Here is a 27,659-nt window from a genome sequence, read left to right as displayed (position 1 = left end):
CCAGGGAAGCCCCTGTACGGTATACTTTTAATAAAGAAAAATTCTTTTTGAGTGCTCATAAGGGCCAGGCATTATGCTAACTCCGAAATTTGTAGATCAATAAAACACAGTCTCTGCCCTTAAGGAGAGGTGACAGTGGGCCAAAATATTAACACATTTATTTCTAGAAGACAAAAGTATAAAGTGACTTTTATTTTCTTCAGGCTTTTCTTTATTCGTGAAGCGTGTTCACAATCTTGAAATATGTTTTATGTTTACCTTAAGATTCATCCAATTGAGTTATTTTGCCGTAAAATGGTACTCTGAAGGTCCTTTATGTTTGCAGAAGCTGTCAGCTGCAGCCAACGTACGACAGTGGTTCTCACGGTAGGTGTGGGGACTGCCACCCACCCTTTAGGGAGTACCAAAGGCCAAAGCTATCTTTACAGTGATATAAAGATATTATTTGTCATTTTTACTCTTAATTGCTCTGGAGTATCCAGTGGAATTTTCCACTGTACATTCGGAACAGTTGTATAACTTAATGAGCTAGTATTTTCCAGTTGACCAATACGTGGTGTTACAAAATCATGCATGGGTAAAAGATCAATTCAAACTGCAAGATAAACCAATAAATTTTGGTGTCAACAGTACGAAAGATAGGGTTTCAGACTTCTCATTGCAACTAGTCTTTAAGAAACTACCATTTGTTAAGCTGCGGTGTCATATCAAAAAAGAATATCTGCGGGCTTCCCTGGTGGCGCCGTGGTTGAGAGTCCGCCTGCCGATGCATGGGACACGGGTTCGTGCCCCGGTCCGGGAAGATCCCACATGCCGCGGAGCGGCTAGGCCCGTGAGCCATGGCCGCTGAGCCTGCGCATCCGGAGCCTGTGCTCCACAACAGTGAGAGGCCCGCGTACCGCAAAAAAAAAAAAAAAAAAAGAATATCCATATTATCAGAAGTGACTATTAAAATGCTTCCTTTTCCAGCCTCATATCTGTGTGAGGCCAGATTTTCTTTATATACTTAAACTAAAACAATGAATCGGGCTTCCCTGGTGGCGCAGTGGTTAAGAATCCGCCTGCCAATTCAGGGGACACAGGTTCAAGCCTTGGACCAGGAAGATGCCACAACTACTGAGCCCTCGTGCCACAACTACTGAAGCCCATGTGCCACAACTACTGAAGCCCACGTGCCGAGAGCTTGTGCTCTGCCACAAGAGAAGCCACTGCAATAAGAAGCCCGCGCACCACAACAAAGAGTAGCCCCTGCTCGCTGCAACTAGAGAAAGCCCACATGCAGCAATGAACACCTGACAAAGCCAAAAATTAATAAATAAACTAAATAAATTTATTTAAAAAAACAGTGAATCACAAAAAAAGCAGAAGCAGATATGAGAATCCAGCTGTCTTCTATTAAACCAGATGTTAGACATTTGCAAAAATGCTAAATAATGCTGTTCTTCCCCATAATTTTTTGCTTGGGAAAGTACAGTAATTTTTCACAACAATTTATTAGTTATGTTAACATGTAATGGGTATACTATTTTTTTAAACATTTTTATTGGAGTATAATTGCTTTACAATGTTGTGCTAGTTTCTGCTGTAGAACAAACTGAATCAGCTATACATATACATATATCCCCATATCTCCTCTCTCTTGTGTCTCCCTCCCACCCTCCCTATCCCACCCCTCTAGGTGGTCACAAAGCATGGAGCTGATCTCCCTGTGCTATGCAGCTGCTTCCCACTAGCTATTTTATATTTGGTAGTGTATATATGTCCATGCCACTCTCTCACTTTGTCCCAGCTTACCCTTCCCCCCCCCGCCGTGTCCTCAAGTCTGTTCTCTGTGTCTGCATCTTTATTCCTGTCCTGCCCCTAGGTTCTTTAGAACCTTTTTTTTTTGTTAGATTCCATATATATGTGTTAGCATACGGTATTTGTTTTTCTCTCTGACTTACTTCACTCTGTATGACAGTCTCTAGGTCCATCTACCTCACTACAAATAACTCAATTTCGTTTATTTTTATGGCTGAGTAATATTCCATTGTATATATGTACCACATCTTCTTTATCGATTCATCTGTTGATGGACACATAGGTTGCTTCCATGTCCTGGCTATTGTAAACAGCGCTGCAATGAACATTGTGGTACATGACTTTTTTTTTTTTTTTTTTTTGCGGTATGCGGGCCTCTCACCGCTGTGGCCTCCCCCGTCGCGGAGCACAGGCTCTGGACGCGCAGGCCCAGTGGCCATGGCCCACGGGCCCAGCCGCTCCGCGGCACATGGGCTCCTCCGGGGCACGGACCCATGTTCCCTGCATCGGCAGGCGGACTCTCAACCACTGTGCCACCAGGGAAGCCCCTACATGACTCTTTATGAATTGTGGTTTTCTCAGGGCATATGTCCAGTAGTGGGATTGCTGGGTCATATGGTAGTTCTATTTTTAGTTTTTTAAGGAACCTCCATAGTGTTCCCCATAATGGCTGAATCAATTTACATTCCCACCAACAGTGCAAGAGGGTTCCCTTTTCTCCACACCCTCTCCAGCACTTACTGTTTGTAGATTTTTTGATGATGGCCATTCTGAGCGGTGTGAGGTGATAACCTCATTGTGGTTTTGATTTGCATTTCTTTAATGACTAGTGATGTTGAACATCCTTTCGTGTGTTTGTTGGCAATCTGTATATCTTCTTTGGAGAAATGTCTATTTAGGTCTTCTGCCCATTTTTGGATTGGGTTGTTTGCTTTTTTTGATATTGAGCTACAAGAGCTGCTTATATATTTTGGAGATTAATCCTTGTCAGTTGCTTCATTTGCAAATATTTTCTCCCATTCTGAGGGTTGTCTTTTCCTCTTGTTTATGGTTTCCTTTGCTGTGCAAAAGCTTTTAAGTTTCATTGGGTCCCATTAGTTTATTTTGGTTTCTATTTCCATTTCTCTAGGAGGTGGGTCAAAAGGATCTTGCTGTGATTTATGTCATAGAGTGTGTCTGCCTATGTTTTCCTCTAAGAATTTTATAGTGTCTGGGTTTACACTTAGGTCTTTAATCCATTTTGAGTTTATTTTTGTGTATGGTGTTAGGAAGTATTGTAATTTCATTCTTTTGCATGTAGCTGTCCAGTTTTCCCAGCACCACTTATTGAAGAGGCTGTCTTTTCTCCATTGTATATTCTTGCATCCTTTATCAAAGATAAGGTGACCATATGTGCATGGGTTTATCTCTGGGCTTTCTATCCTGTTCCACTGATGTATATTTCTGTTTTTGTGCCAGTACCATAGTGTCTTGATTACTTTGTCTTTGTAGTATAGTCTGAAGTCAGGGAGCCTGATTCCTCCAGCTCTGTTTTTCTTTCTCAAGATTGCTTTGGCTATTTGGGGTCTTTTCTGTTTCCATACAAATTGTAAAATTTTTTGTTCTAGTTCTGTGAAAAATGCCATTAGTAGTTTGATAGGGATTACATTGAATCTGTAGATTGCTTTGTGTAGTATAGGCATTTTCACAATGTTGATTCTTCCAATCCAAGAACATGGTTTATCTCTTAATCTCTTTGTATTGTCTTTAATTTCTTTCATCAGTGTCTTATAGTTTTCTGCATACAGGTCTTTTGTCTCCTTAGGTACGTTTATTTCTAGGTATTTTATTCTCTTTGTTGCAATGGTAAATGGGAGTGTTTCCTTAATTTCTCTTTCAGATTTTTCATCATTAGTGTATAGGAATGTGAGAGATTTCTGTGCATTAATTTTGTATCCTGCTGCTTTACCAAATTCATTGATTAGCTCTAGTAGTTTTCTGGCAGCATCTTTAGGATTCTCTGTGTATAGTAGTATCATGTCATCTGCAAACAGTTGCAGTTTTACTTCTTCTTTTCCAGTTTGGATTCCTTATTTCTTTTTCTTCTCTATTTGCTGTGGCTAAAACTTCTAAAACTGTGTTGAATAATAGCGGTGAGAGTGGGCAACCTTGTCTTGTTCCTGATCTTAGTGGAAATGGTTTCAGTTTTTCACCTTTGAGAATGATGTTGGCTGTGGGTTTGTCATATATGGCCTTTATTATGTTGAGGTAACTTCCCTCTATGCCTACTTTCTGGACAGTTTTAATAATAAATGGGTGTTGAATTTTGTTGAAAGCTTTTTCTGCATCTATTGAGATGATCATATAGTTTTTATCCTTCAGTTTGTTAATATGGTGTATCACGTTGATTGATTTGCGTATATTGAAGAATCCTTGCATTCCTGGGATAAACCCCACTTGATCATGGTGTATGATCCTTTTAATGTGCTGTTGGATTCTGTTTGCTAGTATTTTGTTGAGGATTTTTACATCTATGTTCATCAGAGATATTGGCCTGTAGTTTTCTTTTTTTGTGATATCTTTGTCTGGTTTGGTATCACAGTGATGGTGGCCTCATAGAATGAATTTGGGAGTGTTCCTCCCTCTGCTTATTTTGGAAGAGTTTGAGAAGGATAGGTGTTAGCTCTTGTCTAAATGTTTGATAGAATTCACCTGTGAAGCCATCTGGTCCTGGGCTTTTGTTTGTTGGAAAATTTTTAATCACAGTTTCAATTTTAGCACTTGTGATTGGTCTGTTCATATTTTCTATTTCTTCCTGGTTCAGTCTCAGAAGGTTGTGCTTTTCTAAGAATTTGTCCATTTCTTCCAGGTTGTCCATTTTATTGGCATATAGTTGCTTGTAGTAATCTCTCATGATCCTTTGTATTTCTGCAGTGTCACTTCTCCTTTTTCATTTCTAATTCTGTTGATTTGAGTCTTCTCCTTTTTTTTTTTTTGATGAGTCTGGCTAATGGTTTATCAATTTTGTTTATCTTCTCAAAGAACCAGCTTTTAGTTTTATTCATCTTTGCTATCGTTTCCTTCATTTCTTTTTCATTTATTTCTGATCTGATTTTTATGATTTCTTTCCTTCTGCTAACTTTGGGCATTTTTTTGTTCTTCTTTCTCGAATTGCTTTAGGTGTAAGTTTAGGTTGTTTATTTGAGATTTGTTTCCTGAGGTTGGATTGTATTGCTGTAAACTTCCCTCTTAGAACTGCTTTTGCTGCACTACATAGGTTTTGGGTTGTTGTGTTTTCATTGTCATTTGTTTTTAGGTATTTTTTGATTTGCTCTTTGATTTCTTCAGTGATCTCTTGGTTATTTAGTAGTGTATTGTTTAGCCTCCATGTGTTTGTATTTTTTACAGTTTTTTTCCTGTAATTGATATCTAGTCTTATGGCCTTGTGGTCGGAAAAGATACTTGACACGATTTCAATTTTCTTAAATTTACCAAGGCTTTATTTGTGACCCAAGATATGATCTATCCTGGAGAATGTTCCATGAGCACTTGAGAAAAATGTGTATTCTGTTGTTTTTGGATGGAATGTCCTATAAATATCAATTAAGTCCATCTTGTTTAATGTATCATTTAAAGCTTGTGTTTCCATATTTATTTTCATTTTGGATGATCTGTCCATTGTTGAAAGTGGGGTGTTAAAGTCCCCTACTATGATTCTGTTACTGTCGATTTCCCCTTTTATGGCTGTTAGCATTTGCCTTATGTATTGAGTTGCTCCTGTGTTGGGTGCATAAATATTTACAATTGTTATATCTTCTTCTTGGATTGATCCCTTGATGATTATGTAGTGTCCTTCTTAGTCTCTTGTAATAGTCTTTATTTTAAAGTCTATTATGTCTGATATGAGAACTGCTACTCCAGCTTTCTTTTGATTTCCATTTGCATGGAATATCTTTTTCCATCCCCTCCTTTCAGTCTGTGTGTGTCCCTAGGTCTGAAGTGGGTCTCTCGTAGACAGCATGTATATGGGTCTTGTTTATGTATCCATTCAGCCATTCTATGTCTTTTGGTTAGAGCATTTAATCCATTTACATTTAAGGTAATTATCAATATGTATCTTCCTATTACCATTTTGTTAATTGTTTTGGGTTTCTTTTTGTAGGTCTTTTCCTTCTTTTGTGTTTCCTGCCTAGAGAAGTTCCTTTAGCATTTGTTGTAAAGCTGGTTTGGTGGTGCTGAATTCTCTTAACTTTTGCTTGTCTGTAAAGGTTTTAATTTCTCCATCAAATCTGAATGAGATCCTTGCTGGATAGAGTAATCCTGGTTGTAGGTTTTTCCCTTTCATCACTTTAAATATGTCCTTCCACTCCCTTCTGGCTTGCAGAGTTTCTGCTGAAAGATCAGCTGTTAACCTTATGGGGATTCCCTTGTATGTTACTTGTTGCTTTTCCCTTGCTGCTTTTAATATTTTTTCTTTGTATTTAATTTTTGAAAGTTTGATGAATATGTGTCTTGGTGTATTTCTCCTTGGATTCATCCTGTATGGGAATCTCTGTGCTTCCTGGACTTGACTATTTCCTTTCCCATATTAGGGAAGTTTTCAACTATAATCTGTTCAAATATTTTCTCAGTCCCTTTCTTTTTCTCTTCTTCTTCTGGGACCCCTGTAATTCGAATGTTGGTGTGTTTAATGTTGCCCCAGAAGTCGCTGAGACTGTCCTCAATTCTTTTCCTTCTTTTTTCCTTATTCTGCTCCACGGTAGTTACTTCCACTATTTTATCTTCCAGGTCACTTATCCGTTCTTCTGCCTCAGTTATTCTGCTATTGATTCCTTCTAGAGAATTTTAAATTTCAATTATTGTGCTGTTCATCATTGTTTGTTTGCTCTTTAGTTCTTCTAGGTCCTTGTTAAACGTTTCTTGTATTTTCTCCATTCTGTTTCCAAGATTTTGGATCATCTCTACTGTCATCACTCTGAATTCTTTTTCAGGTAGACTGCCTATTTCCTCCTCATTTGTTTGGTCTGGTGGGTTTTTACCTTGCTCCTTCATCTGCTGCATATTTCTCTGTCTTCTCATTTTGTTTAACTTACTGTGTTTGGGGTCTCCTTTTCGCAGGCTGCAGGTTCATAGTTCCCGTTGTTTTTGGTGTCTGCCCCCAGTGGGTGAGGTTGGTTTAGTGGGTTGTGTAAGCTTCCTGGTAGAGGGGACTGGTGCCCGTGTTCTGGTGGATGAGGCTGGATCTTGTCTCCCTGGTGCGCAGGACCCCGTCCAGTGGTGTGTTTTGGGGTGTCTGTGACCTTATTATGATTTTAGGCAATCTCTCTGCTAACGGGTGGGGTTGTGTTCCTGTCTTGCTAGTTGTTTGGCATGGGGCTTTCAGCGCTGGAATCTGCTGGCCGTTGGGTGGAGCTGGGTCTTAGCACTGAGGCAGAGATCTCTCTCGCCAATTGATATTATGTGGGGCCGGGAGGCCTCTGGTGGACCAGTGTCCTGAACTCAGCTCACCTCAGAGGTGCAGGCCTGATGCCCAGCTGGAGCACCAAGACCCTGTCAGCCACACAGCTGGAAATACATTTGCTCTTGATTTTTGCATGTCCCTGGCCTGTGAACATAAGAGACTTGTCTCCTGAAGCTGTTAAGACAAGTAGTTCTCTGCATCTGCCCACCAGAATCTTAAAAGTTTATATAGAGGCTCTAACTAGGTTTCAGTCGTATATTCAGTGCTGATGGTGTCAACACTGCCTTACTTTCTCAAAGGCTGCATCCTTGGGTATACTATTTTTAAATTAATTTCAAATATTTAAACAATTTACTCAGTTTCTTAGTTAATTTCTAATCCAGTAAATACCAGTAGATACAAACCCACGTTAACAAAAGCTCTTGCAGTTCTCAATTATTTTTAAGAGTGTTAAAGGGATCCCAAGACCAAAAGTTTTGAGAACTGCTGAATTAGGAGATAAAGCACTCTGAAGTTTAAAAAAACAAATACAAACCCCACACTTATTTATGTTCACTTCTTAAACATGCTTAATTAAATACGTGATAACTCAATGTGGTATGCAGATCTTGCTTGAAAGTATTTTCAACACTCCATACCCTGAGTATACATCTCCTTTGCATTCTGATGAGCCATGTGTGTTGACTGGTAGAAGGCTGTAAGTTTGCCTTAAAAGAAGCAAGTGTTGCCCTTGAACAGGCAGCATCGGTCTCATCTGAGATCTTGTTTGGACTAGAGAGTGCCAGGCCCTACCGCAGACCTATTAAAGCAGTGTTTAGAAGACTCCCAGCTGATCCTATGCACACTGAAGTCTGAGAAGCAGTGATTCTCAACAGGGGCCGATTTTAGACTCCAGGGAACTCTTGCCAATATTGGGAAACAATTTTGGTGTGAGAATTGGGGGAGGAGACTGCTACTGGCATCTAATGGGCAGAGGCCAGGGATGCTGCTCAACATCCTACAATACACAGGACAGCCTCCCACAGTAAAGAATTCTCCTGCCCAAAATGTCAGTAGTGCAGGTGGAGAAACCCTACAGTAACTAGTGTAATTCATCTAACCTTTATCACACAGTCCCAGATCTCTTCCTGTATATCACTTCTGTTGTCCATGCCTATATTTCTACTTTGTGTCTTCTCTGGATCATATTTATGGAGACCTAATTCTGTCAATTACTAGGAATCATCATTTGCCTCGCTATGTCTTATTGATCTACTTTCTACATTGGGGTAATAGCAATACACCTGAGAGGGTAAGCCCCTTCCCGGGTAGGGAATGTGTTGTACAAATGTTGTATCCTACCCATTTTGAGTCTCTTGGTGTGAAGGTGTTGTCTTCCTTTAATAAAATAAAACACAGCTTCTCTAAGGTTTCAGCATCAGAAAGAAAATCTCCAGGTGAGCGCTGGGGGAAGGCTGCTGACCAAAATCACTGATAAGCCCCTTTTCCTGTATGTTTCACCCTGCCTTTGGCATAGTATTCCTTTCAAATAGCAGAGATAAACTGGACTTTTCCTAAAGATTACTAAGTAGCAGAGGGGGCCAACAACAACAACAAAAGTAAGAATCACGAACTTCCGAAGTAACAAGTTCTGAACAGATGACAGCTACCATGCCATAAGGTTATTAGGCCATAACCTATCCAACTTTCTGGCTTAGGATCCCCTTTCCAAATTCCCAGGGATTCTAGTCAGCTACTTTTTGGAGGAATCAGTAGATAATGACTAGGGTTGATGGTCAGTACTTGGATAAAGTAGGCTTCGTACTGCTTGAAATGCACTTTCAGCATATAATACCTATAAAATCAATATTTATGAGAAAGTAGGTGTGGAAGCTTTTTAAAGAGCAGTTGTGTCTTTTCAATGATACAGTAATATTCATAATACATGTTTAATGAGCAGGGAGCATTTGGGAAATACGTAAGGGTATTTTTGGCTGTCACAGTGAACTGGGAAATACTGCATGGGGTCCACTGATGCCAGACCAAACCTTTTTACAAAAAAACCAATTGTTTTCTTTCCTAACCAACTTTTGACTCTCCCAGCTCATGTTTCTTATGTAGGTAAAAGCTCGTTTGTATTTATTTGAGTCGAGAACCAATTCTAATTCACATGTAAACATGTATGCCTTGCAGAGTTTTAATTCACGGCGAATTTTCCAGGAATGCCACTAATATTGTTTTGGTTGATATTTGAAAATCGGGAGCTGTTTACCAATTCAGAAAGCCACACCACCTACAACAACTCCACTCGTTGCCCTTGAGTCACCAGTATCAGTTTATGTTTATGGCATTCTTAGTGCTTCTATATTTTTCACAAAGATGTACAAATTTAGCCCTTATTTTAAAAATACTATATATAATTTAGATATTAAGAAAAGAGGTTGAGAGTACTCAGCTGAATATTTGAAAATATCCATGCTGGCAACATAGTTTTTTTCTAATTCATCTAGATGAACCCATCAAGACCAAGTGAATATTTTATAAAGAGAGACACAGAGTTGGCAAAGATAGAAACTTCAGAGATTTAAGGAAAGTTTGGAAATCATAGTATTGTCCTTGAGATGTTTTTTTGATCCAATCTGAAGGATATGAGGTACCGTTTCTTATAGAATAGCACAAATGATACTGTGGAAATCCAAACAATATAAGGGAAAATTAATTGTAACTGCTGTATAAGAAGTTATTTTTATGAAAGAAACTTAAATGTTTTCTTCTGTTAATTGAGCAATAATGTTGTATGTAGGAGAATCTATGAGAAATCCAGAAGTAGAAAATAGGCTCTGAAATGATCTACAGTCAAAAGAATGTTGCAAGTGAATTGCAAGAAACCTCTATGATAATGAAGCTTTACTGACCACAAATGTTAAGGTTCATGGGAATAAAAACATTGGGCAGAAAATTTATTTCCATATGTATGGACATTGGATCCTAAGAGTTGTGAAAATTTGAAATTCTTTAAAAATGTTTCACAGGAAGACCTTTTTCCTTTTCCAGTGTCATTGGGCAGCAGATGGAGCTGCAGCTACAGTCCGCCAGCAAAGTAGGGTTGTAAACATCTCACAAGTAGCAACAGCCCCATTGGTAAGTCACTGCATTACTCGTTGACAACCTCACTCGCCAAAAGCTTAGTGAAAGGCCCACAAGTCCGTGAACGTTATCACTGCTACTAATAAAATTTAAATTAATGCCTTGAGTAAAAGATTCTTTTGTAAACTTTGCAATAACATTGAAAAGGTGTTTGACTATCTTATCCTACATATAGAAATAAGATGGTGATTCCAAAGAAAATTGTTTTAAAATATTTTATTTATTCTTTAATACTAACATGCATTTTTATTTTCAATCAATAAAAATTAAATAGTGGCATCAAAATATTATGAAGAGATTTGACATATATTGCATGTGTATCAGAAATGTTAAATCAAGTCCTTAATCTGCGAGATTGATATTATTAAAGAGGAAGGAATTAACATTTTTCAACAAACTTACTTGATTTAAGAGAAGCTCTCTTGCCCAGAATTTTCCCAGTTCCTTTATCTATAGCAGATAAGACTAGGTCTAAGATACTGGTTTGGGATGATATTGCTAATTTTGATGCTATTCTAAAATAACGAGTAGATCTAAAAGTCAGTATGGATCTACAATATCAGATTTGGTGATTAATCCACTTGAAAATGGTGAAAGATATTAGCCAATGTTTGCAGAAAATGTTAATTGGGCTAAAACATGATTTGGGGACAGAAGAATTATTTAATTATGGAAAGATTTGGATTCAGCTAGGGCTTCCGTTCATCCTCCTTTAACATGAGAGCTACATTATTTATTATAGTATTTCCAAAGGCATATTTAGGTGAAGAGTTTCACTAAACAATTCTGGCAAAAGCAACAAAATGTAAGAGAACATCTGAGATTTCTTTTAACAGAATTAGGACATCATTAAATTTCATCAATCAGATTTTTTTAAATATTTGAGATTATTACCCTCTGTTTCAGTTTGGGTCTCCCCAAAAGCAGACTCTGAGGCAAAGTTTCAAATTCAGTTTCAAGTTTCTCTGGCAGTGGTCCTAAAAAAGACAACTGGGAGAATGGGAAGGGAAGGATGGATGCCAATAGAGATGAATTATCAAAAAAATTAGCACTGTGGGCAACTGAGCCAGCGCTCCACAGTCATGGTGCCAGAGGGGGAGGCAGCTGGGGTATTTATCCACTGACTCCCATCAGTTACTAAGGGCTACCCCCAAGCAGTGCAATTCCCCAGCACTTCCAGCCTCTGACGTGAGTGGGCAGAGGCTCTGGTGGCAGAGCCAGCGCTGCGGCTGGGAAGTATGCTCTCACGCAGTTGGGACTCATGACAGGGCACTGACACTGCTGCACCGTCCTGCCTCTGGCTTTCTCGTTTGTGTAGCACAATGGTAAGAAAGCTGTGCTGAGAAAATTACATATGGAAATCAGGGTGTGGGTTTTTTTACGGAAGTGATGGGTTGATGTGCCTTTTTCCCTCCAGTCTTCAGTACCCACCTTAGAAGTCCACCGCATCATTTCTCTAGAGTTCTTTCCTTCCTTCCTTCCTTCCTTCTTTCTTTCCTTCCTTCCTTCCTTCCTTTTCTTTCCTTCTTTCTCTCCCTCCCCCCCCTTCCTTCCTTCCTTCCTTCTTTCCTTTTTTTCTTTCTTCCTTTTTCATCTCTGTGTTCTATCACATAGTAAAGGATGTGGTCTCCAGGGTCTGAGTTTTAGAGACAGAACTTATGCCGTAACACGTGGTGGGATTTCAAAACAGGAAATCAGTTTTCTATCAAACTTCATCACTACCCCTCAAAACATAGGGAAGTATGTTAGAGCAACTAATAAGGAGCCTGATTGTGAGACAGTCAAACTTCCTCGTCTTCTTCACCCTGACCATCTGCTCTTTCTTGGAGGCTAAGTGAAGGTTACTTCTCTTTCTGATGTCACATACAAACATGTCTGGTCTCTTGGTACCACACATGTACCTTCTCATCATTAGTTATTTTTCTGCTGTGCATTCATTTTTCTATACATCCTGTGTGGCATCACTGCTGATCTTTTTACTTCTCTTACATACAAACTAATATATTTACAGGTGAATGCAAGCATTTGTCTCCTAGTGTAGTCATGTCCCAACACCCACAGATCAAAATATGTATTATTTTCTTACACATTTCTTTCCTTTGTTTCATCGCATCAAAGTAAGGGTGTTGTATTGATTATTAAAATTATGTATAGCATATTTTTCTTGACTTTCATTTAGGATATTAAAGACAGAATTGTACAATATTTGTTATAAAAGGGAGAGTTGGGTCTCCTAGGATTGAGAGCCATTAGACTAGATGTATACAATTTATGCCATGCATACATTTGACAAACTGGAATTGGATTCTGGATGGCCTAATGTGAATAAAGACAATGCAGTCTTAGGTCATCTTCAAAATTACATATCAAATATATAAGACATTTTCTTATGTCTTGTTTTTAGGTATATGACTTATAAATAGGAGACATAGAAGCTTTTAATTATCTTAATACAGCCATACATATTCCATAGCACTAACCAATGGTTAGAATATTTATAAGTTATAATCATATTGTTCACAGACAGGATTATCCTATTCCTTATCCATTTTTCTTCTCTGAGGGTAATTTTGATCAAGTGGATGGGCTCTTGCTCATAGCACAATGCAGTAATAAAAGTGGAACGGATTCCTAGCTTTCCATTGCAAGGTTGTCAATACCACACCTTCACTTCCTAGCCCATCCATGTTGTGTGAACAAATCGAATACTCCTCATTCAAAGGGGATAGGGGATATAATGCTATTAGTTTGTGTTCCCCAAAAAACCAACCTTGAGACAAGGATTTGAGTGCAAATCCCACCTCTCTACTTGAGAGGTGACCCTAGGAAGCATGATGAGGAACTAGGGAAGTGAGATAAGGAAGCGGGTAGTCAGTAATGAGTTGGTTACAACTGTGAGCACTTGGAACTAAGTCCTACTAGAGACCTAAGAGACAACAAAACATACCTCAAAACTGTCTCACCAACCACCAAGGAAGCTGGGCTATTTCACACCAACTCCCTTTCTCATTGGATGAGGTTTGCTCCTGGGGGTTATAAACCCTCCTGCACTTTCAGCCATGCTCCTGCATCCAGAGAAAGTGCTCAGGCAGAGAGACACAGGTATTTTTATGACAATTGTCCACTGAAGCTCTAGGTGACCTTCAGCGTGGACAAAGAGGATATGGTTGGGACATCACCAGCATCTGCTAAAAGTGGAAAGAAGGAAGTGAGGCCAAATGACCAATTCCCCTTATCCTCTTACCCCAGGCCCCAGGGCAGGACATTTTTATGGGGCTAGAAGTTTCCTTCCCTTGATGGATATGGCTGGGGATTGATGCCACATAAGTGACTTCTCTTGGACCATGATGTAGCTGCCCTGGATCCTTGACAGGGTGCAAGCTGGATTTCAGGGCATCATCAAAACAGGACAGACAGGCCAAACTTCATAATCTCATCCCCTGCCTAGGATATGTCCTCTTATGAAACTGCCCAGCCACCTCCTGTCCATCACAGCAAGGCCAACGCCCAAGATCTACTTCCCCCAGGGTTGTATCAAGAAGTGGGAGCTTATCTCTCTCTGGCTTACTCAGAAATGTGAGGGTCATTATTGGCTCAAATGTTTAATTTTGCTGTGCATCTCATGGCCAGGTCATGCCGACCAGTAATAGCACATTGATTTGATGTGTTCAATATAATGTTCTAAAACAAGTCATATTCATTTAATCTTTTATTTCTTCTTTTCCCAAGCTGAGATAATCATAACAATTTTGTGTAGGAAACTCCTTATCACTCTTATTTCCATTATTAGTAATATTTACTATAGTAAATCCATAGAAATACAACAGAAATATGCATACATGGAAGAGTATCATTACCATAGCAGCTGGTTAAAAAAAAAAAGAGAGAACACGTGGCAATATTTCCTAAATTTCAGGAAATGAGCTGGAGATACAAAATTAAACTACTAAAGACTGACGACCATCATATGCCATTTAATTTTGCTTATTGACTTTAGCTTTTCTATTTTCATTATGTAAAACTAAACTCAGGACTCTCTTTTACCTGCATCTTCAGCTCTCTCCCTGTTATGAGTTGAATTGTGTAGCCCCCAAAACAGGTATGTTGAAGTCCTAAACCCCAGTACTTGAGAATGTGATCCTATTTGCACAAAGGGTAATTGCAGATTAGTTAAGATGATGTCATAATGCAGTAGGTGGGACCAAAGTCCAACATGACTGATGTCCTTATAAGAAAATGTCCCAGGCAGACACAGAAACAATGCCATGTGACCACCAAGGCAGAGATTGAAGTGCTGTATCTCCAAGCCAAGGAACACCAGGGATTTCTGGGAAAACACCAGAAAATGAAAAAAGCAGGGAAGGATTCTCCCGTATAGGTTTCAGGGGAAGCACAGCCTCCAGAACTGTGAGACAATAAATTTCTGTTTTGTTTTGTTTTGTTTGCGGCACGCGGGCCTCTCACTGCTGTGGCCTCTCCCATTGCAGAGCACAGGCTCCGGACGTGCAGGCTCAGGGGCCATGGCTCATGGGACCAGCCGCTCCGCAGCCTGTGGGATCTTCCCAGGCCGGGGCATGAACCCATGTCCCCTGCATCGGCAGGCGGAATCTCAACCACTGTGCCACCAGGGAAGCCCTAAATTTCTGTTGTTTTAGGCCACCTAGGTTGTGTGCTTTTTGTGGCAGTACTAGGCAACACTCTTCTCTTTAATTCATACATATATAGATATAGATATAGATTTTTTTTTTTTGGCTGTGCTGCACAGCATATGGGATCTTAGTTCCCCGATCAGGGATCAAACCTGTAGCCCCTGCATTGGAAGCGTGGAGTCTTAACCACTGGACCGCCAGGGAAGTCCCCTAATTCATATTTTAAAATATCTTACTCCGTCTGGTATTCATCTGTTACCCCTTTCCTCTTTCTTCACTTCCACCTAGGTAAAAGATGAGATTTTACTTCTGCCCACCAACCACAGGGCCACAGCTCACCATGCTCTTTCTAACAACACCCTTGTCCCAAAGGTGACAATATGTTTGATCTCATATGCCATGTGTCTGATGATAAGACCATGAACCCAGAAGTGCACTGATAAAATCTTTCTGCTCATGATCACGATGCTCACAAAATCTAAAACTGCTGTAAGTTAAGGCTGTTGTTTTCTGGTCACTCCAGCATCAAGGAGAAACTACCAGTTACTCACTCTCCTGGCTTTAGCGCCTCTTCACCTGACACCCACCATTGCCACAGTCACGGCTCCCACCTTGACCTCCCTCTGCAGATGAACCTGTGGTCCTGTCACTAGGTCTAATTCTGATGTAGGGTAAGAGTCATTTAAAAGGTTCCAGTCCCCTGCTCTGTGAGGGTGGCTGGATTCCATGCCCTCAGACTCCTTTGGCACCTTGGGCATCACATTCCTCTACCAAAGCCAGTAGACACTAAGTGCACTCATCGGGTAATTGCCTATCTCCTCCACTCAACTGCAAGCAGGGCCTGTCTTTCATCTTTGTTCCCCCAAATCTTGGCCCAGTGATTGGCACACAGTAGGACTTCAATATACATATTTATTGAATGAGGTGAATGAGCCACACTTGCTGCTTCCCCAGTTCTACAGTTGGGTGGGCTCCAGCTTTTCCCGAGATCCAGTGTCTATCTCATGCCCCAGTGAATGAGTAGTGCATAACCCCGTGCTCCCAGACTTCTCACACTTACAGTTATACTTTGCTGACCCCGTCTGTGATGGTGAATTTTATGTGTCGACTTGCTTAGGCCACAATACCCAGACATTTGGTCAAACATCTGCAGTTGCTATGAAGGTACTTTTTAGGTGAGATCAGCATTTAAATCAGTAGACATTGAGTAAAGCAGATGACCCTTGCCATGGACTGAATGTTTCCATTCCCTCTGCCAAATGTGTTGAAGCATTAATCCCCAATGTGATGGGGTTTGGAGATGAGATTCTGAGAGGTAATTAGGTCATGAGGGTAGAGTTAGTGCCCCTGTAAGAAGAGATATGAGAGAGATGATCTCTCTGTCTCTGCTATGTGAGGACACAGCAAGAAGGTGTCAGTTTCCCAAGAAGAGGGACCTCACCAGAAGCCAGATTGGCCCGCACCTTGATCTTGGACCTCTTAGCCTCTAGAACTGTGAGAAACACATTTCTGTTGTTTAAGCCACCCAATCTGTGGCATTTTTGTTATAGCAGCCCACATAGATTAAGACAACCCTCCATAATGGGGGCAAGGGGGGCTCATCCAATCAGTAAAAGGCCCTAAGAAAAAAGACTGACTTCCTCTAAAGAAGAGAGAATTCTGCCAGCAGGTAGCCTTCAGACTCAAACTGCAGCAGCAACTCTTCTCAAGTCTCCAGACATAATCACGTAAGCCAATTCCTTACGATGAATCTCTCTCTTTGGTTAGACAGGTAGGTAGATAGATAGACAGATAGGTAGTTACCGATGGAGAGGCAGAGAAATGTATAGATGCAGAGATATACATCCTACTGATTCCGTTTGTCGGGAGAACCCTGATCAGTACACCATTCCACCCACTTCCAAGGACCAGTGACCTTCCTGGGAATGCTGGGCTCATCAGCTCCCTTGCTGAGAGATGGTCCCTGTCTGCTTGGCTTTCTAAGTAGAATATGCTTGTGCTATCCGCATGCTCTGTGATCAGTGGACAGTCCCGACCCCTTGTGCTCTGACAGGCACCCCCGTTGCCAGCTGCACCTCTCCCCAGACTGTGTGTGCAGCCTGTCTGCCTAGACTTGCCCTCAACCTTTCACAGAGTCACTCAGACCCAGTTCTGGGATACCAGACTCCTGTATTCATCGTGGGGCTTTTCCTACTTTATGAGGCTTTAACATCCTGGGGCTTGGAAAGACTGCTCCTCTAAGGGCTACTGATTCCCAGAGATGGTGAATAACTTGCCTGGGAGCATGCCTTTCATATGCAAACCAACCAGGCAGAAGCCCTCAGTCTCGGGCCCCTCCTGTATCTAACTCTCATACGCAAAAGCAATCTTCCCCTGCCCTGATTACCCCAGGGCCAGGTAATATACAACTAGAGATCACCCCTATTGCTCAGAGCCTGCCCAAAGTATTCAAACCATCCAATTCTAAACTTGCTCAAATTTGCCCACCCTTCTTCACCTGTTCTTCCCAACAGAAACCACAGTAAAGGCTCTAGACCATGCTCTCTCCCCGCTCCTTCTACCTCCTGACTGACCCTAGTACTTCCCGCTGTGGGCCTGAGTGGCAGGTCCCCCTCCTCGTGGGAATTGTAGTAATAAACTTTTGTTCAAAGGCAGCTGTCTCCGTGGCTGTCACCATACCATACCTGATTAAAATAAATCCCAGGTAGGTTTCAAGATAACCCCACCTTCCCTCCCTCCCTTCCATCCCTCCATTCCCCCTCCTCCACCAGGTATGGACAAAGGATTTTCAAAGTCATTGTAAGATAAATTATGTTCTAGGAGAGTCTCATAGAGTCTACTGGTAGAACTGCATAAACAAGGGCATTTAACATTCTCCTTTATATTGTTTCAATGATAATATGTATGTTTAGAAACTGGTGTTGGTTAAAATGTTAAAGTGAGGTGATTGTTCTGATTTGGAAAGTATTTATGTCCTTATACCTGCTGGATTTATTTATAAGGAAATTATTCAGCAACAAGTGCCCTACCAATGGCCAAAAATATATGAAAGAATAAAGACCTGTGTTTTCTGAACTAGCTGATAGCAGTCTGTCCTTGTGTGCAGGCCAAGGAGGTTTTACCTGTGCAAACATGCCAGTTGGACAGAGTGGGACTCAGGTGGACCCTGCATGAGGGAGCCTGACTCCAGGGAGGAAGGAATGCCCACAGGAGTGGTGGGATCCTGACACTGACCTTGATCGTGCCTATGAGCATATGTCCATCTGGCTGAGTGCCCTTTAATAAACCACTGCCTTTGTTTCCATCTCCGGGCAAGTAAATAGAGCTGCAATGAACATTTTGGTACATGACTCCTTTTGAATTATGATTTTCTCAGGGTATATGCCCAGTAGTGGGATTGCTGGGTCATATGGTAGTTCTATTTGTAGTTTTTTAAGGAACCTCCATACTGTTCTCCATAGTGGCTGTACCAATTCATATTCCCACCAGCAGTGCAAGAGTGTTCCCTTTTCTCCACATCCTCTCCAGCATTTATTGTTTCTAGATTTTTTTGTTGATGGCCATTCTGACTGGTGTGAGATGATATCTCATTGTAGTTTTGATTTGCATTTCTCTAATGATTAATGATGTTGAGCATCCTTTCATGTGTTTGTTGGCAATCTGTATATCTTCTTTGGAGAAATGTCTATTTAGGTCTTCTGCCCATTTTTGGATTGGGTTGTTTTCCTTAGTCAATTTTGAAGTTAGTTTTTCAAACACCTTCAGCCTCCTCTTCTCCAGACTAAATATTTCTATAACTTTTTAACCCTTTGATCATTTTTATTCTCTTTTAAATTCCTCTCCAGTATTCCATATTATTCTTACACCGTGGAGTTTAAATGGTATATGAGACTCTACATATAAAAGAGAGGTATAAAATATCATTGATCATGATATATTTCTGATGATAACTGACAAGGTCTAATCCCTTACTCCAGACTTCCTAAAGGAAAGGAAAAGAAGTTCTAATACAATCTGCCAGTCAACTCAAGAGCTGGGTGGATAAAGAAAATAATCTACCTCAAGTTTTAACACAAAAGGTATCATTTAAAAAATTATTCCAAGCAAATTCACAGCAGAACAACTGCTCCCCCTGCCACCAACCAGTAGTTTATATGAACTCCAGCTAACAATCATGCCAAATTTAAAAAGTCCAGGGCTTTTAATCAGCAATTCTATTTAAAGAAATGATTTGTATACTGTTACCATACATTGCATGTTCTTCATCATCTTAAAACGTGAACACAAATGTGTCATGTACTTAAAATATAAATAGGTAGATATGTCCTCTAGCATCTTGATATACTGTAAGAGTTGAACAACTCTAGGTATCTGTCCAACTTTTGGGAGTTGAACAGGGTAGTGCAGTGCAGTGGTCTAATGCTCAGAGCCAGGAGCCTGGCTTCAAATCCCAGCTGGACTCTTGACTAGTGTAGACCCCCAGGTAGATCTACTTGACTCTCCACACCTCATTTTCTCATCTGTAAACAGGGAATGGTGGTATAATAGTATCTGCCTCTAGGGGTCTTCTGGGCATTAAATAAGTTAATACATTAAAAAAAAAAAAAAGAGGGCTTCCCTAGTGGCGCAGTGGTTAAGAATCCACCTGCCAATGCAGGGGACACAGGTTCGAGCCCTGGGCCGGGAAGATCCCACATGCCACGGAGCAACGAAGCCTGTGCGCCACAACTACTGAGCCTGTGCTCTAGAGCCCGCGAGCCACAACTACTGAGCCCACGTGCCACAACTACTGAAGCCCGTGCACCTAGAGCCCATGCTCTGCAACAAGAGTAGACACCACGATGAGAAGCCCGCGCATCGCAACGAAGAGTAGCCCCCCCGCTCACCGCAACCAGAGGAAAGCCCACATGCAGCAACAAAGACCCAACACAGCCAAAATTAAAATAAATAAAAATTAAAAAAAAAAGAAAACCCACTTTGAACAGATCCTGCCCATAGTAATTTCTTGCAATTATTATCATTGTCATTTTCATAATAATACTCTGAACATTGGCAAGGAGGCTGAAACAGTTCTCAAAATCGAGTCTGCCTATTTGTGCCCGGGCACTCATGAGACAGTTTGTTCCTAAAATAGTAATTAGAAATAAAGGACCAGAACGGTATGATCACGCCATCTGACAAAGGACCTGGGAATGCAGGTTCTGGCTTAGCTCCGCCAGATCCTGGTTCTCTGGGGAGTCGAGTTGCTCTCCCTGCTGTGTTCCCAGGGCATGCAAAAACAGAGGGGAGAGAAGAGTCATCCTCCCCCTCCTTCTTCCTCTATGATCCACCTTCAGTCTGTTTATCGCTGCAGCATCTCTTGCTGGCCTGAGGTCCAAATGGGCCATCACTGAAGGAAAAGGCTGGACATAAGCAATCAACAGACATACTTAGCTTGTATGTTAATCAGGCAGTAAGATTCTCCTACCTACACAGATAAAGATGCTCTCTTCCAGTTTTTAAGGACACAGGCTCACTTCATTTATCTTTCATTTTCCCACTTTTGAGCGTGACCTAGATACAGAGAACTTTTTTTTCTGTAAAAAGTCAACAATACAGGGGCTTCCCTGGTGGCGCAATGGTTGAGAATCTGCCTGCCAATGCAGGGGACACAGGTTCGAGCCCTGGTCTGGGAAGATCCCACATGCCGTGGAGCAACTAGGCCCGTGAGCCACAACTACTGAGCCTGCGCGTCTGGAGCCTGTGCCCTGCAACGAGAGGCCACGACAGTGAAAGGCCCGCGCACCGTGATGAAGAGTGGCCCCCGCTTGCCGCAACTAGAGAAAGCCCTCACACAGAAACGAAGACCCAACATAGCCAAAAATAAATAAATAAATAAAAATTAAAAAACAAAGTCAACAACACAGTCATGATAATAACAGCTCTTAAAGTGTGAGGAACAATAGGGTGTGGTAGAGAATGTGTGGAACTGATCAGCACACATCCCATCTGAAGAGCTGAGCTACTCTGAGCCCTACGAGAAAATGCCAGAAGGGACTTGGGGGATTCAGAAATGCAGCCCAGGGCTTTGGGCTTTGATGAAGAATTTCCCAGCAGTTAACTGTCGGCTCATATTGATATCTGTGGGCCAAAGGAAGGCCTGCAGCAGACAAAAATGCATGGTGTCCACCCACAGCTGCCATTAACATTGTAAGTTTGGTCACAGTACCAACGATGACCTGGGGGTTGTGCAACACAGTGGCATGGGTCCAAACCACAACAAGCAAGGAGCCTCGATACCTCTGAGCAGAGAGTCTCTAAGACACTGGTTTTCAGACTTGTGTGTACAAAACCAACAAGATGCTTGTTTAAAGCGCCGAGTCCTGAGGCCCATGACCTGAGATTCTGAAGGGAGGCCCAGGAATTTGCATTTGTTAAAGAACCAAACATTTTTCAATAGACCTTATTTTTTAGAAAGGCTTTAGATTTACAGAAAAATTGAGAAGATAGTACAAAGAATTCCCATAAGCCCTACACACCCCAGTTTCTTCTGTTATTAACATCTTACATTACTGTGGTGTATTTGTCCCAGTTAGCAAACCAATATTGATACATTATTATGAACTAAAGTCCATACTTTAGTTCATAATATTTCCTTTTTACCTATTGTCCTCTTCTGTCCAGGATCCCATCCAGGATAGCACATCATATTTAGTTGTCGCATTTCTTCAGGTTCTTCTTGGCTGTGACAGTTTTTCAGATTTTCCTTGTATTGATGACCATGAAAATTTTGAGGAGTAGGGTCAGGTAGGGGTCAGGAGTAGGGTCAAGTTCCTTTATTGGAACTTGCCTGATACTTTTCTCATGTTAAGATTGAGGTTATGGATTGATTGTTGGAAGACCCAGGGGTAAAATGCCATTTTCATCACTTCATACCAAGTATACATACTGTCAATCTGACTCCTCACTGTTTCTGTTGACCTTGATCACCTGGGTGAGGTTGTGTTAGTCTGGTTTCTCTACTGTCAAATTAATCTCTCTCTCTCTCTCTCACACACACACACACACACACACACACACACACACACACACACACGCCTTTTCATACTGTCCTCTTTGAAAGGAAGCCGCTATGTGCAGCCCACACTTGAGGCGGGAGTTAAGCTCCATCTTATTGGGGACAGAGGATCCACAGAAATTATTTGGAATTCTTCTGCACAGATTTGTCTCTTCTCCCTGTTTATTTACTCAACCATTTATTTACATCAGTATGGACTCACGGATATTTATTTTATACTTTGGGTTATAACCCAATACTGCTTTGTTTTGGCTCCTGTCACTTTGACCCCTCCCCCTGCCACGTGACTTTTGAATCAGTATTTTTAGCAAAATCCCCAAGTGATTCTGGTGCAGGTGGTCCAAGGGCCACACTGGGAGAAACATGGCCCTAAGGTGTGCCATGAGCTCTAGCTACAGAATCCCAGCTATTCAGTGATCCCTTCAGCAAGCAGGTAAGGGGTGACTCTTCTGTTGATCTTACCCATTCAGCAAACACTGTCATCCTGCAGCCTCTTCCTGTTACCGAACCAAGCTGGTTTGCCCAACTCATAGCAAGCTAAAATGCTGAGGCGCCAAGGTCTGCAGCAAAGAGAGGGTTTAGTCGCAAGGCAGCCAAGCTAGGAAACAAATCTCAAATCTGCCTCCCTAAAGGGAAGGGGCTCAGGGTATGCGTGGGATAACGAATAAAGAAGCAGGGCGGGCTGAGGCGTGGGGAGCCTGGGGAAAGGTGATTGGGAAACGGTGCGGTAACCATCCTTCTGCGCAGGCGTAACTAGGCTGCAGGCCTCCGCGTGTTCAAAAGGTCACCCCGAGGACACTCACGCATGCCCAGTTGGAGGGTCCATGGTCCTATCCGGTCTTAACCAGCTCGGCTCGAAGTAGACACAGCTGACTCCAAGTTTCTGGAACAGAACTCTGGCAAACATCTTATTGTTTAGGCTACACACAGCTTGGAGGCCATGCAAGTCTTAAAACGACCTTGATTAGCGAAGGAAGGTGAGATGGACTTGACTCATAACCCAGGGTTTTACTCCTTGCCAGACGCTGTGCTGGGTGCTGGGCATGCAGAACTTGTCTAGAAACTCAGACTTAGGGGGTGGACATGCAATGGGGGAAAACATGGATGTGGTTAACAGGAGAGAGGAAGAGAAGTACCTACCAGTCCTTTGACCTGTCCTTACTCAGCTCCCTGGAGGCTACAGAAAAGAGCCTGCTAAGAATTGGAGAGAGGATATAGGGACAGAGTAGGAGCCCCGAGAATGTGGGATGGAGTTGGGCTCAAAAGCACCCTTGGAAGATTTGGGATTAAATAGGAAGAAAATGCTTTATCTTTTGAGACTGAAGAAGAGAAAATTGGCCATAGACATTTTTATAGATCGGGGGCGGGGGGCATGTTTGAGGTCACTTATAATGGCTTTACTTTTCTGGATGAAAAGGGAGGCCGGGTCATTCTTACTTAGAGTGAAGGGTTTAGGCTTAAACACGGGGCCTGGGAGGCCATTAAAGTTTTGAGATAGTGGTTGGGGGTGCATCAATTTTAATCTAGTCGAGAGACAAAACCCACAGCAATGTGAAAAGAGAGAACTAAATGTGAAGAACTGTTAACTACATTAAAGTTAAAAGAGAACTTTTATAACTTTATGCCAAGATATCACAGAGGAGGCGGCTACCACCTTTCGGGCTGGGCAAACCAAGGTGGAATTACTAAAACCTTAAACCATGCAGGAGTGGTCCCACGGGACCGGGACCCAGTCCTCTGAGAAGTGGGTGCTGGCTGGCAGGTGATGGTCGGGGAGCAATGACACTGTCCCTGCAGGTGTTGGAACAAATGGAAACTGGATTCACTTGTTGCTACAAGAAAGCACAGCCCCTGCCGGGTGAAGAGGCATTGCCGGGGTGTTGCTCTCAAGAACCACAAGCAGAAAGGACGTTGCAAGTCCTTCCTTCTTCCTCCAGGCTTGCAGCCTTCCTGCTGCATCCCTAATTGTTAGAGCCCAAAGTGTGGTTTGCAGAATCTCAGCCCAGCATCATGAAGCCAAGTAGAGAAGCATGAGTTTGGAGCTGAGAGGCAACGACCATCATGGGGAAGCCACTCCTCAACTATATGGTGACATTTAGAAACTACACTATACACACAAGTATACTGGCTGAATTTCTTTCCTCCTTTGTCTGAGAATCATTTCTATGGCGCTTGCTGAATTGGAGCTTTCTTCTCATCCCAGGGCCCAGCCGCTGGTTCCCTTGGTTGTTTGTCCCCTCGCAGAAAACTCCTGATGGACTATCTAGTTCAAAAAGAACTAAAAAAGGGTTACAAGTATCCATCGACGGATGAATGGAGACACCAGATGTCATATATACATACAATGGAATCCAGCCTCAAAAGGGAAAAATATTCTGACATACCACAACACTGACAAACCCTGAGGCCATTATATAAGCCAGTTACAAACAAATATTGTGATTCCACTTATATGAGGCACCTAGAGTATAGAGTAGTCAGATTCATAGAGACAGAAAGTAGAACAGTGGTTGCCAGGGGCAGGAGGAATGGGGAGTTGTTGTTTAATGGGTGCAGAGTTTCAGTTTTATAAGATGAAAAGTATTCCGGAGGTGGATGGTGGTGATGGTTGTACAACAATGTGAATGCACTAAATCCAACTTAAAAATGGTTAAGATGGTGAATTTTGTTATGTGTATTTGACCACAATTACAAATTTTTAAAAAGGAACTAAAAGGTTCCAGCTGGGGGCTCTGGGTGGGCACCCCTCACCTGATGTGTCACAGGTCTGCATCTTCCCACAGTGATTCATTCCTCAACTCACCTTCATGAGCAGCATTTTCCAGACTTTACATCCTAAGTTCCAACGAGTTTTGTCCTCGTTTGCTCTGCTGCACACCCACCTCCTACCCAGATGCATATGTGCAGGTGCAGCCTTCCCTTCTAGTTTTCCTGTGAACGATGTGTTATTTCAGTGAACGAAAATAATGGCTAATATATACATTTTTTGAAGTTAAAGTTTGGATGAATACTTTATTTTTACAACACTTAAATTTTATTTATTTTAAACCACTGGCTATTTTTATTTATTTTTATGGAAGTATAATATAGTTGCTGTACAATATTATATAAGTTATAAGTGTACTATATAGCAAGTCACAATTTTTAAAGGTTATACTCCATTTATAGTTATTATAAAATATTGGCTGTATTCCGCATGTTGTACAATATATCCTTGTAGCTTATTTTATACCTAATTTCATTCTTTTTTATGGCTAACTAGTATTCCATTTTTTGTGTGTGTATCTCATATCTTCTTCATCCATTCATCTGTTGATGGATTGATGGACACTTAGGTTGCTTCCATATCTTGGCTATTGTAAATAATGAATAATAACTAATATGAATTGGGTATTTACAGTATGCCAGGCACATTTATTATCAACAGCAAACCTCTGTTGTAGACACTGTTCTCATCTCCATTTCACAGATGAGGAAACTAAAGCTCAGAGGGCTTGTGACCAGCCTTAGGTCACCTACCTGCGAAGTGGAGAAGCCAGGACTGATGGGGTTCTCTGATTCCAGACTGTGCCTTTAACCAGTGGACTCTACCGCCCCCTAGTGGATCCCCTGGTCTTGCGTTGTCTCACTGATACCTGGTCCTCAGGTAGGAGACGCAGCTTTTCTCCCTCTCAGTAAGAAGGCATTTCACAGTCGTTACTTTATGCATTAATAATGCTTCTATTGTTTTATGTAGCACACCCCTCTTTCAGCCCTGGCACCACACCAGGTTTGCTACAGCGAGTGGCAGCAGTGGCTGAGGTTTGTTTTTTTAAACATTTTCTTTTTTTTTTTTTTTTTTGGCGGTACGCAGGCCTCTCACTGTTGTAGCCTCTCCCGTTGCGGAGCACAGGCTCCGGACGCGCAGGCTCAGCGGCCATGGCTCACGGGCCCAGCCTCTCCGCGGCATGTGGGATCTTCCCAGACCGGGGCACAAACCCGTGTCCCCTGCATCGGCAGGCGGACTCTCAACCACTGCGCCACCAGGGAAGCCCAACATTTTCTTTTTTGAAAAAATTTTATTTACTTTTGGCTGCATTGGGTCTTCATTTCTGAGTGCGGGCTTTCTCTAGTTGCAGTGCGCGGGCTTCTCATTGCAGTGTCTTGTTGCGGAGCACGGGCTCTAGGCGCATCGGCGTCAGTAGTTGTGCCGGGCTTAGTTGCTCCGTGGCGTGTGGGATCTTCCTGGACCAGGGCTTGAGCGTGTGTCCCTTGGATTGGCAGGCAGATTCTTAACCACTGCAAGTGGCTGAGTTTTGCTACACCCCTAATAAGCATCCCCAGAGCAGCCCTGGTGGCTTCCAAGGCTTGTGGCAAGATTAATATATGTTGGTTACAATGGCCTTTCAATCCCTGCAGGAGCATCCCTGATAGATTTGAGTTTTCCTCAGCCTCTCTGGCTATATTGATGCTTAGAATGGTAAAGAAACTCCTGGATTTCTATCTCAACTACATGAGTGGTTTTTGGACTAAATAACTCTCCAAATTTCTCTCTTGATCTGAGTCATCTGCTTGGGGTTCTGAGTGGGGAATCTGTCCCTTGAAAAGTGCCCTTTCCATACCACATAGGCCACTGTGGCTGCCTCCGGGATTTCTGGCAGGTAAGTCCAGGTATACTGGGTGATGCAGATATCTTTTGTTGTTTGATCCAGGATTTTATGATGTTCATGCATTGCGCTGGGTTGTTATGTTTGTTTAGTCTCTTTTAATCTAGAATAATCCTCCCGCCTTCTTGGTTATTGTTTTTATCACGCGGAAGGTCCAGGTGAGTTGTTTTAGATCGTCTCCCATGCAGTTTGCCTAATAGTTTCTTCATGAGTGGATTCACGTTAAATATTTTTGGCAAGATTGCTTTGTAGATGATGTTTTGTACTTCTTTTTGCCTCGTATCTGGAGGCACAAAAACCTCATCTGGGAATTGCACACTCGACAAATATATACTGAGAGCGTATAGTGTGATGTGCTGAGCACTCTGCTATCCAGTGAAGACACATGGGAGCCATTGATAATGATTGTGAGGGGAAGCGATAAGGAAAGCAGAAGGGCAGGTTTATCAAATAAGAATAGGTTTAGCTACACTTAATAGAAAACTCACAGTAGCTGAACCAAATAGAGCTTTGATTTTTCTCACACACCTGCAAGACGGTAGGCAGGCAGTCCAGAGCTGATATGATAGCTCCACCATATTCAGGGTCTCTTTCCGTCTTTCTTCCTATCTGCCATCATTATGGCTGTAGTTCCATGGATCCAAGATGGCACCTGCCCCCCAGGCCAGCATGACCCCCTTTTAGTCAGGAAGGAGAGACGGGGCATGCCCACCGACTCTGCTCGGCTTTGAAGGAGCTTTTCCCAAAGGGCACCCAGCGCTTCTGCTCATAGCTCATTGGATAGGATTGTGTCACGTGCTCAACCCAAGCGGCACGGTTGTCTGGGGAAGGTACTTGTTGGGAACATTGTTACACTTGACAAAAACAGGGTTCTGTTAGTAAGGAAGAAGGGGAGAATGGATATTACCTAGGCAATTAGCATTCTTTTTTATTTCAGCTGC

At 42.0% G+C, this 27,659-nt stretch overlaps 1 protein-coding gene across 2 annotated transcripts in view; it reads left to right on the top strand.

Annotated features, from left to right (window-relative positions):
- DOCK9 (dedicator of cytokinesis 9) overlaps positions 1-27,659 on the top strand; it is a 382,898-nt gene that overhangs the window by 944 nt on the left and 354,295 nt on the right. Inside the window, exon 2 of one of the 2 annotated variants that reach the window (XM_032610713.1) lies at positions 10,274-10,360. The exons of the other annotated variant lie outside the window; for it this stretch is intronic. The gene's annotated coding sequence lies outside the window, so the exon portion shown is untranslated. The remainder of the gene's footprint in view (positions 1-10,273; positions 10,361-27,659) is intronic. 2 annotated transcript variants of the gene reach the window in all.

The sequence above is a fragment of the Phocoena sinus genome, chromosome 18, assembly GCF_008692025.1.
Source record: "Phocoena sinus isolate mPhoSin1 chromosome 18, mPhoSin1.pri, whole genome shotgun sequence".
Lineage (NCBI taxonomy): Eukaryota > Metazoa > Chordata > Mammalia > Artiodactyla > Phocoenidae > Phocoena > Phocoena sinus.
The sequence above is the reverse complement of the archived record's forward strand: the minus strand, read 5'-3'. Positions and strand labels throughout refer to the sequence as shown.